Genomic DNA, 11546 nt, shown 5'->3' on the forward strand with positions numbered 1-11546 from the left:
CCCCCCCCCCGTGATACTTTTTCCATTGGGTTTAACATGGAGAATGATACTTTGGCAGACCCACACCCACCCCTAAACGTATCACGAATTTTTTGAATGACCCCGTAAGAACGAAATATTTCCAGTGGAAAATACTTTCAGGAAACTGACACTTTTTCTGTCAGAATAAGTACGAAGCACTGACAAAAACTTGTCAAACAAATGAAAACTACATTGCCTAATTTTCACAAGTGCAACCTACAATAATTGTCTAATTACTGTACTTTAGAATTTTGTCCTGATAGTTACACCAAATTGTATCCTATAGTTGAAAGCAGGTCGCAGCTTCCCATAGTGATAGAAAAGTGAAACAGGCACGTTCGAGCTCGCGTTCGAGGTATCTGTTTACATTATTGGATGTAAACATTTCTAGCGATTAAGTTGCAGCGATCGTGCCGAATTCGAGTGGAGCTCATTTATGGCTTTTAGCAGTTATTTAATCTTCAAACAGTTTAATTATTAAAACAATTTTCATAAATGGCTCTTCTTTAAAGAATAAGTTTAATTTATTATGTTGTGTTGTAAATTTACAAGAACTATTAATTATTTAAACAAGTTTTTAATTTAAAATTAAAAGTTTAACTTTTTTCTAAGAGAGAATTTGTTCAAGGAATCAACTAACCCCTTTCTATGTTGCTTTACAAAAGAACTGATAATTATTTAAACAATTTTAATTTAAAAATTCAGAGTTTGCCCTTTTTTCTACGAGTCAATTTGTTTACGGAGTCGAATAAGAAAGTCTATCCGATGACTCTGTTGTATGTTGCTTCGCAAATTTACAAGACCTATTAATTATTCAAACAATTTTAATAAAAAGATTAAGAGGTTTTGAACCTTTTTCTACAAGTAAATTTGTTTACAAATTTTCTATGTGTTTATTTATTATTTATTCTGTTTGTTTCTATTTGTCTATTTTTTATTCTTTTGTTTTTTCTTTGCAAATTTACAAACACTATTAATTATTTAAACAATGTTAGTTAAAAATTTAAAGTTTGGCCTTTATCCTACGAATCAATTTGTGTTCGAACTAAACTAAGAATATCTATCCGATGATTTTTTTCTATGTTGCTTTGTAAATTCACAAGAACTATTAATTATTTAAACAATTTTAATTTACAAATTAAAAGTTTGGCCTTTTTTCTACAAGTAAATTTGTTTACAGAGTCGACTAAGAATCTATATCCGGTGACTCTTTTCTAGGTTGCTTTGTAAATTTACAAGAACTATTAATTATTTAAACAATTTTAATAACAAGATTAAGAGTTTTTGAACTTTTTCTACAAGTAAATTTGTTTACGGAGTTAAATAAGAATGTCTATTTTTTATTCTTTTGCTTTTTTTAATTCAACATATTGTAATTTGAAATTTTTTATTTTAGAGTTTTAACCCATTAACGCTAAGGTGTTCAGATTTATACAACGCATTCTCTATTGCTGACGGTCAGATATTTCTTCTTCAAAATATTATCTCCGGGGTTTTCAAAGGTGCCCTTTCTATTGCCAGTGTCAGTTTTTTGTTATAACCCCTAGAATATCCAATATGGCGGCCACAATTTAGGGCTTTAAAAAAGAACAAAAGATCCCGCACAAAATACCAACAAAAAAGCGTGCAATCGTTTGGAACCAAACTTTGCACATTGATAAAACAAAAGAAGACGGACTGCGCGGAATGTTACTGCGCACTCTGTGTGCATTCTAATGTTCACATTCGCTGTATATGCGCGTCGTTTTACGGTGCTGACAGTCTTCGATCCCTAACTGGCTCACTGAGCTGGCGACGCTTTCATGACGTGTTATGCGTAGGTGATGAAATTCGCTTTTTATTACAAATCTTTCCGTGTTAGAGATCAAGTTTGAGTGGCATGCTAACGGTTGCTGCGTAAGTAATAAAATTGTTTTTGTATTTGAAATCTGTCTAGCGGTTACATTTCTTGTCGATCGTGATTTTTGTATATAGTGAGTTTTAGAATTTCCACGTTACTGCGTGACACTTTTAGACTTAGCATACTTTAGTCCCTTACATAACATCCCCACCGACTGCATTCCTAAGGGTCAAAGGACTACGCTTCCCCTAAAATACTTGTTTTCCCCCCGAGATGGAAAGCGTCAGTATTAGACCTTCCGTGTTGCGTGCAACGTCGCTTCTCGACCTTTTGTAATCTTTCATATTTATGAATAATTAATAATAATATCTACGGATATCCGTTTATTTATTTCTTCTATAACGTAACCCGTCACAGAATTTTGGCGACCCTGCCAGGATCCCTCGAAACGACTCTACGGAATCAAACTCGACGGATCTTCGAAAAGAAAGAAACTGGAAAGCATTATTAAGTGCAGTTTTGTGAAAGTGCATTGATGTGAAATCAGTCTACGGACTAAATAGTGCATCCAGAAAGCATTATCAAGTGCAGCTTTATGAAAGTGCATTGCTGTGAAATCAGTCTGCGGACTAAATAGTGCATCCATCATACGGTGAAGGAATTTCACTGAGAATCACCAGAGAATACGTAACCAGGCTGAATTAAGTAGGCTTGACAGTAACTCTGTAGAGATAAGGTCCTAGAGAAGGAGAGACGTCACTCAGCCAAGCTGACACCGTTGGAAACGCAGCTCACGAGCCAGCGCCCAGGCAGGACGTCACCTTGAGGCCCAGCATCCTTCTCGTCGCAACCGAACCTAATACTCATATGAAAATTGTAAGCCTTGTTTTAGCATTTCAAACATTTTCGACAATTCTGGACGATTTAGATTTCGCGAAATACTATCTCGTTAGCATAATTAATTAAACTGGCTATCACGTCGTATCTAAAACATTTAGCAGGGCAAAACTTAGAATCTAACCTTACAATGTCCACCACCTCAAATTCCAAAACTAATCTATCTGAAATAAATCAAACCCTTCAAAACGTCTTGCAGAAGTTGTTTCTTCTGGAAGAGAATCAAAGATCCTTGAAGAATAATGTAAGGGTCCTAAATGATGAAAACGCGAAAAGGGTTGAGGAAATTAAAATATTGGCTCGACAAGGTAACGCATTGCTCACCAAGATGACGATACCGAGAAAAATTCCATCGAGAAAAACGGCCATACGAAAAGGGAAAGTTTTGAGAACAATGAGAGTAGCGATTCGGAAGACTCGGGTGATGAGAGGGATATACCTGCTACGCTTTAAAAATCGACCACTCACGTGCCCTCCTCGTTAAAAACACAGCCCCAAGGTCCCACTGGCATTATGTCAGTTGCTGCTAAAGATCTTGTCCGCACAATCGAAATTCTCAATGGACAAGACGATGTGGGGGTGCAAGATTTTATACGGTCAGTTAAACGCGCTAAACCCAGGTGTTCTCAGCCGTAACTAATACTGGATTTTATAGTCACGGAACGGATCGTCGGCAACGCTAAGCGCGCAATTAGATACACGACAATTAATAACTACGACGATGTCACAAAAAAGAAATCGAGACTTAAGTTAACGAGATGTTGACTAAAAAGATAATCCGAAACTCAGAATCACCCTATAATTCACCATTGTGGGTGGTCCCAAAGAAAGTCTATTTGGATATTGTTGTATTTGGTTCCACGATAGAGGAGCACAACCAGAATCTGGTCACTCTGTTCGAAAGACTACGCCAGACCGGTCTCAAACTTTAACCTGATAAGTGTGAGTTCTTGAAACCCGAATTAGAGTATCTAGGTCACGTAATTACAGAGAACGAAGTTAAACCAAACCCTGCGAAATTACAAGCAGTAGCAAATTTTAGAATCCCAAAGAATGCTACAGAGGTCAAGTCATTTTTAGGACTTTCAGGGTATTATCGAAAATTTATCAAAAACTATTCAACTACCGCTAAACCACTCATAGAACTCACTAAAAAATTAAAAACCTTTGCCTGGACCTCAGAATGTCAGGAAGCATTTGAAAAATTAAAAAATGCCTAAGCAGTGCCCCCGTTTTGAGATATCCAGATTTTGAAAAGGAATTCATTTTAAATACAGATGCCTCAAATGTCGGTCTAGGAGCCATCTTATCTCAAGATGGTCACCTATGTTGCTATATCTCTGGAGCACTTGACAGCTCAGGGTTAAACTACACCACCACTGAAAAAGAGATGCTCGCAATAGTTTGGGCGGTAAAAAGACTCCGACAGTACCTTTTGGGACGCGAATTTCAGATAGTTACTGATCACCAAGCCCTCACTTGGCTATTTAACGTCAAAGATCCCTCATCGAGACTGATGCGCTGGAGACTCGAAATGCAAGAGTATAAATACAGAGTTGTATATAAGAAAGGATCCGAAAATACAGTCGCTGATGCGCTATCGCGGATGCAGCCAATCCATGAAAACTTAACAAATGAGCAGGTAATGGAAACAAACATCGATCTAGAAGCACAGTTACCTGATATCGAAATCCTAGATGCACCCCGAGAGCGCGATCTAAATACACCAGAACCAGCTGATGAAAGCTCAATAAGAAATCCAGAAACCCATCCAGAAAGCCCAACTTGTATTCCGACGGACACGATTATTGAAACTCCAACACCAGAACTACCAATAGAACCTCCGCCTGTACCCGAAAGACCTACTGACCCTTAACTCTACCAAGAATACTATCGATGGTTTGGGAACAGAACACCTACTCGCGAAGTAGAAAAATCCAACGCTAATGGGAAATTGTGGAGAGAATTCTCTAAAAGACCAACTAACAATCCAAACATCAAAGTCCTACCCCCTTACACAGAGAGAGACTGGCTTAGGATCCTAGACTATACTGCCAGGTGAACGATTTCAAGAAAATTAACCATACTTAGAATGCATTTTAACGACCCAACCACCACCTCCACAGAGCGTGTGAAACTTAAGATCTTAATTGCATTCATTAGCTTCATATATCATCAATTAAAAATCCACACATGCTACAATGCTGCAACTCAGCTAACACAAGAGGAACAGAATCAAATAATCAAAGAAAGTCACGGGTCTCTGATGGCTCAACATTTTGGAGAGAATAAATCTATTCAAAGAGCTAGAGAATTAGGAATATGGACCAACATGGAAAATGACATAATAGATTATATAAAAAAATGTCACACATGTCAAACGCAAAAACTGAATAGAATCAGAAGACGCTCTGAAGCAATTATACCAGATACTCCAGTAGAACCCAATGATAAGATCGCAATGGATGTATTCGGTCCACTATCTGTTACCTCCCAGGCCAACGAGTACATCCTATCGATCCAGGATATGCTTACAAAATATCTGGTACTAATTCCTTTAAAAGACACACTATCAGAAACCATAATCGAACACTTATTCGATCACTTTATTTCTATATTTGGATCCCCCAAGCACATCTTAACTGATCAAGGTCAAACCCTAGTATCCGAGTTAATGTAAAATTTTGAGAACCTTTTTAGAATTCAACACGTTAGAACAACAGCCTTTCATCCTCAAAGCAACGGTGCCCTAGAACGCACCCACAGCACCATCAAAGATTTAATTAGGACTGTCATGTCAGACCTCCACACCGAGTGGGACAAAACACTCAAGTTTATTTGCATGACATATAACACCATGATCCATGAGGGCACCGGATTCAGTCCTTTCCAATTGAACTTCGGGAGAAATGCAAATGTCCCATCGATACTTGCTACTACACCTAGTCTAAAATATCCAGATTTGGTGAGTTTGTGGCAGGAACGACATGAGAGGTACATTAGAAAAGCCCGTGAGCAAATGGAGAAATCGAAAGAAAAATATAAAAGAGTACAAGATGCAAGAATAGTATTACCTTAAAAATTGTTCGATGTATGAGATCTAGTAATGGTAGAAAATACAAGGCAGAATAAATTGAGCCCAGACTGGAAAGGTCCCACAACTATACTTAAAGTACTTCCCAATAACAACTACGAAATTATATTTAATAATGAAAGATCTGTAGTTCACGCCGAACGACTAAAGATATATAACTGGTAATTTCAGGATCATCATGTCCGTATTATGGTTGTTGATGAATGAAATGGCTTCATTGCTCCAATCCCAGCCCATGAAATTATCCTGATGAACCCCGAAAAAAGTTTCTATATGCCCAGCGATTTAGACTCTATGCAGAAATGTAAAAAACTGGACGATATTAAAATTTGTAAACGCAGTTAACCAACATACTTGATTAGTGAAATACAAAGTTGCGAAACAAGTATTATTCGAAATCAAAATAAAATAATCTCCAACCACATTTGTCCATTTTCAGCGTTCAGAATATCGGAACTAGCATTTGTACCACTAAAAGATCTAACCAATATATTATTATTCCAGAAGACGCACTAGAATTAAATACTTTATGTAAATTGCAAAGTCAAAGCTTATCCATCTCCAAACCTAGTTTAATTTATAGCGATTCCGATTGTGTAATTCAAACACCGAGATCAATCCTGAAAATACGCAAGTCAATAGAACACCGAATAGATATTATTTTTAAGAAAAACATATCTTATACCATCGACCAATCAGAATTTGAACTCTCAAGTCCGCAGTTACCTATTGTACAAGAGTCTCTTCACCACGAACATTTTCATGCATTGCGACAAAGTTTAGACATAATGGAAACATCCGTTCAGAAAATAAAAAACCTTCGAAGAAACAAAACTTGGATCAAAACAGGAACTGATGTCTTAACTTATTTAGGATACGCTTAAATAGGAATCACTACAACATACATATTGTACAAGTTAGGTTTTTTTCGCATTACTCGCTAAATTAATACCCAAGACGTTATGTATAAGATTATTTTGCGTCAATACCAATGTAACCACTACCCCAGCAGTACATTACACAGCTGTCGCTACGGCTCCGACACTGCAGAATGACGATGTATCAGTTGTACAAAAGACTGTTAGATTAAGAACTTAGAGACTAAGTTCAATCTAAGTTGGGGGGTGTGACACTTTTAGACTTAGCATACTTTAGTCCCTTACGTAACATCCCCACAGACTGCATTCCTAAGGGACAAAGGACTACGCTTTCCCTAAAATACTTGTTTTTCCCCGAGATGGAAAGCGGTAGTATTAGACCTTCCGTGTTGCGTGCAACGTCGCTTCTCGACCTTTTGTAATCTTTCATATTTATGAATAAATAATATCTACGGATATACTTTTATTTCTTTTATAACGTAACCCGTCACAACTGTTCATTATCAGAAAAAAAATGAGAACTCCTTGCGCTAAGAAAGTTAATACGTTTTGCCACGTTTGTGGAAAGTATGAAACGGAGAATTACCGTCGATCAATTAATGATTCGATAAAAACGTCATACTTCAACTGTTATGGGACTTCAATGAAAAATTTGGATAAGCCGTGGGTACCAACCTCAATTTGTCATGCTTGTAGCCAAGATTGGTATTAGAAATAACTCTGAAAACAAATTTGACCGATCAACTCACTAATCAATGGATACTGACGATCCTAATACAACTGAAGATTCTTCTTGTGAAGAATCAAATGATGAAAGTCCTAAACTTTTTGACCAGGATGGATTGGACGATTTTATACGTGACCTTGATCTTCCAAAAGATAAAGCTGAGCTATGCGCTTCAAGGCTAAAAGAGAGGAAACTATTGTTACCTGGCACTAGAGTAACTGTTTACAGAAATAGAGAAGAAAAGTTTATCAAGTACTTTTCAATGGTCAGTGGGATTGTGTATTGTAATGATATCGAAGGACTCATTAATTTATATAAAATAAACTTATATACACCAGAGGATTTGCGTCTTTTTCAGTAGGTTACTCAACTACACTGAAAGAATCTTATAATACTTTCCAATTACTCTTGATAAAAATAAAATATAATGTCCATAATTGGCTTACTTGTGGTGACTTCAAAATGATCAATCTTATAATAGGTTTACAATCAGGAAACATTAAATACCCTTGTTTTCTTTGCCGTTGGGACAGTCATGCAAAGGATGAACATTGGATAACGGAGAAATGGCCAGACAGATTAGAGTGGACAGTTGATCAGTATACTGTTGTTGACAGAAAGAATTATTGCCACCACTCCATATAAAACTAGAGTTGATGAAGCAATTTGTAAAAGCCCTAAACACCGAAGGAGAATGTTTAAATTATATCAAATCTATATTTCCGCATCTAAGTGATGCCAAAGTTAAGGAAGGTATTTGTGTTGGGCTTGATGTAAGAAAACTTATCGAAGATGATGACTTTATCAAAACCATGACATCTATTGAAAAGGATGCATGGTAGAGTTTCAAAGATGGTGTACAGAAATTTCTAGGAAATAATCGAGATCCAAAGTTTAGAACTATTGTATCTAGTATGTTAAAGAATTTAAAAAGATTAGGTTGTTTGATGAGTATGAAATTACATTTTCTCAAATCTCATTTGGATTATTTCCCAGAAAATGTTGGAGCATTCAGTGAAAAAATGGGCGAACGCTTTCATCAAGACTTTCATCAAAAAGAGCAACATTATCAAGGTCGATGCAATGTAAGAATGATGGCCGATTATTGCTGGTCTTTGCAAAGAAATGATAATGACCCTATCAGTCATAAACGAAAGTCTCTTCAACGATCGTTTGACATGAAGCGCGAACGTTTCCATAAGAAAACAAGCAATTAGTTTCACCTTCATTGGACATACAATCGCATGTCTTGCCTTAACTGGCTGGGCAATCGTAAGTCTTGCCTTGACTGGCTGGACGATTCAAAGTCTTGCCTTGACTGAGTGGGGGATTCAAAGTCTTGCCTTGACTGGCTGGGCGATACAAAATCTTGCCTTTATTGGCTGGGTAATTCAAAGTCTTTCCTTGATTGGCTGGGCAATCTAAAGTCTTGCCTTATTTCGATGGAAAATATTAAGTACTTCCTTGTGTAGCTGGACAATCCCAAGTCTTGCCTTAACTGAATGGACAATCGTAAGCCTTGCCTTGACTGGCTGGACGATTCAAAGTCTTGCCTTGACTGACTGGGCGATTCAAAGTCTTGCCTTGACTGGCTGGGCCAAAGTCTTGCCTTTATTCACTGGGCAATTCAAAGTCTTTTCTTGATTGGCTGGGAAATCTAAAGTCTTTCTTTTATTGGCTGGGCAATCTAAAGTCTTTCTTTTATTGGCTGGGCAATACGAAGTCTTGCATTAATTGACTGGAATATATTAAGTGCTTCCTTGCTTAGTTGGACAATCTCAAGTCTTGCCTTAACTGGCTGGGCAATCGTAAGTCTTGCCTTGCCTGGCTAGACGATTCAAAGTCTTGTCTTGTCTGGCTGGACGATAAAAAATATTGCAATAGAAAGGGCACCCTCGAAAAGCCCTGAGATAATATTTTGAAGAAAAAATATCGTACCGTCAGCAATAGAGAATGCGTTGTATAAATCTGAATACCTCAGCGTTAATGGGTTAAAACGCTCAAATAAAAAATTCAAATTACAATATGTTGGTGAAAAATAAAGATATCCTAATAAATCCAAGTAGGTTTGAAAGGGGAAGATTAGTACTTTCAAATTCCATATTAGCTTTTGTGGTAGACATTTTTCTTGTTCGGTTACATAACCTCCAAAACAGCTAAAAACGCGTTTTTTGCACTTTTAGGATAGGATATCTTGAAAACCTGACGTACAGGGGCAATTTTGAGTTCGGATTCGGATTCAGCGCATCAAAATCCTTCGAAAATGTTTGGTCTGCTTTCTGGCCTTTGAATTTGTCAAATTTTGTCGGCCTGTGTTATTTAAACATTTTTACTTCAAAAATTTAATGTTTGGCCTTTATACTACGAATCAATTTGATTTCGAACTAAACTAATAATCTATCCGATGACTTTTTTATATGTTGCTTTGTAAACTCACAAGAACTTTTGATTATTTAAACAATTTTAATTAAAAAATTAAGAGTTTGGCCTTTTTTCTAAGTCAATTTGTTTACAGAGTCGACTAAGAATGTCTATCCGGTGACTATTTTCTATATTGCTTTGCAAATTTACAAACACTATTAATTATTTAAACAAATTTACTTTAAAAATTTAAAGTTTGGCCTTTATTCTACGAATCAATTTGTTTTCGAACTTAACTAATAATGTCTATCCGATGACTTTTTTCTATGTTTCTTTGTAAATTCACAAGAACTAATAATTATTTATACAATTTTAATTAAAAAATTAAGAGTTTGCTCTTTTTTCTAAAAGTCTACTTGTTTACGGAGTTAACTAACAATGTCTATTTTTTTATTCTTTTGCTTTTTTAAATCTTTTTTTGCTTTGCAAATTTACAAACAATATGAATTATTTAAACAATTTTACTTAAGAAATTTTAAGTTTGGCCTTTATTCTACGAATCAATTTGATTTCGAACTAAGCTAATAATGTCTATCCGATGAATTTTTTCTATGTTGCTTTGTAAATTTACAAGAACTTTTAATTATTTAAATAATTTTAATTAAAAAATTTAAAGTTTGGCCTTTTTCGACAAGTCAATTTGTTTACGGAGTCGACTAAGAATGTCTATCCCGTGACTCTTTTTTCTATTGCTTTGCAAATTTACGAGAACTATTAGTTATTTAAATAATTTTATTTAAGAAATTAAGAGTTTGACGTTTATCCTACGAGTTAATTTGTTTTCGAAATCAACTAGGAATGCCTATTCGATTACTCTTTTCTATGTTGCTTTGTAAATTTACAAGAAATATTAATTATTGAAAGAATTTCACTTGAAAAATTAAGAGTTTGCTTTTCTTTCTACGAGTAGGCTTCACTTTTTACCACAATTATCTAAAAATAACTTTTCGATGATTTTTTTCTCTGATGCTTTGAAAATCTACAACTATTAATTATTTAAAAAATGTTTATCAACATATTTATATCTTGGCTATTTTTCAAGGAAGAGGCATAATTTCTTTACGGAATGAACTAAGAATGTTTTTCGATGATCATTTTCCACGTTACTTTGTAAATTTATAATAATTATTAATCATTCAAACAATTTTCATAAACATATTGAGAGTTGGGTATTATTCAAATTTGTTTACGAAGTTAACTAAGATTGTCTTTGTGATGCCTCTTTTCTAGGTTATTTGTTAAATTTACCAGAATTATTAATTATTAATTATTGAAAGAAGTTTCATAAAACGTTTAGAATTTGGATATTTTCTAACGAATAGGGTCATTTTTTTATTAAGGTTTAGTTACAATGCAGCTACATACGAGTTTGCTCAAAGTACTCGCATTCGCCTAAACGTTTGGTCCGATGGGAGGAAAACTGCAGAAAACCACCTCCCGAGTTTAGCCGGGTTTTCAAAATTCGAGTACACAACCCGGTCTTTCGTCATATATGGTATTCATGCAAAGTCGTGTATAAATAGAAGTTATTAAAGTAAAAATGATTAGCGTGGTATTTTCTTGAACTTAACCCTCAAACGGCCAAAACGCCACTACCGGTACACTGCTTTTCAACGGCCAATAACTAAGACTATTCGACACTAGAAAAAATTGAGACACATATATTTT

At 35.6% G+C, this 11546-nt stretch overlaps 1 protein-coding gene across 1 annotated transcript in view; it reads right to left on the reverse strand.

Moving 5' to 3' along the window:
• LOC117181247 (zinc finger protein chinmo) overlaps nucleotides 1–11546 on the reverse strand; it is a 172422-nt gene that overhangs the window by 84757 nt on the left and 76119 nt on the right. The window lies entirely within an intron of this gene.

This window comes from Belonocnema kinseyi, chromosome 10, assembly GCF_010883055.1.
Source record: "Belonocnema kinseyi isolate 2016_QV_RU_SX_M_011 chromosome 10, B_treatae_v1, whole genome shotgun sequence".
Lineage (NCBI taxonomy): Eukaryota > Metazoa > Arthropoda > Insecta > Hymenoptera > Cynipidae > Belonocnema > Belonocnema kinseyi.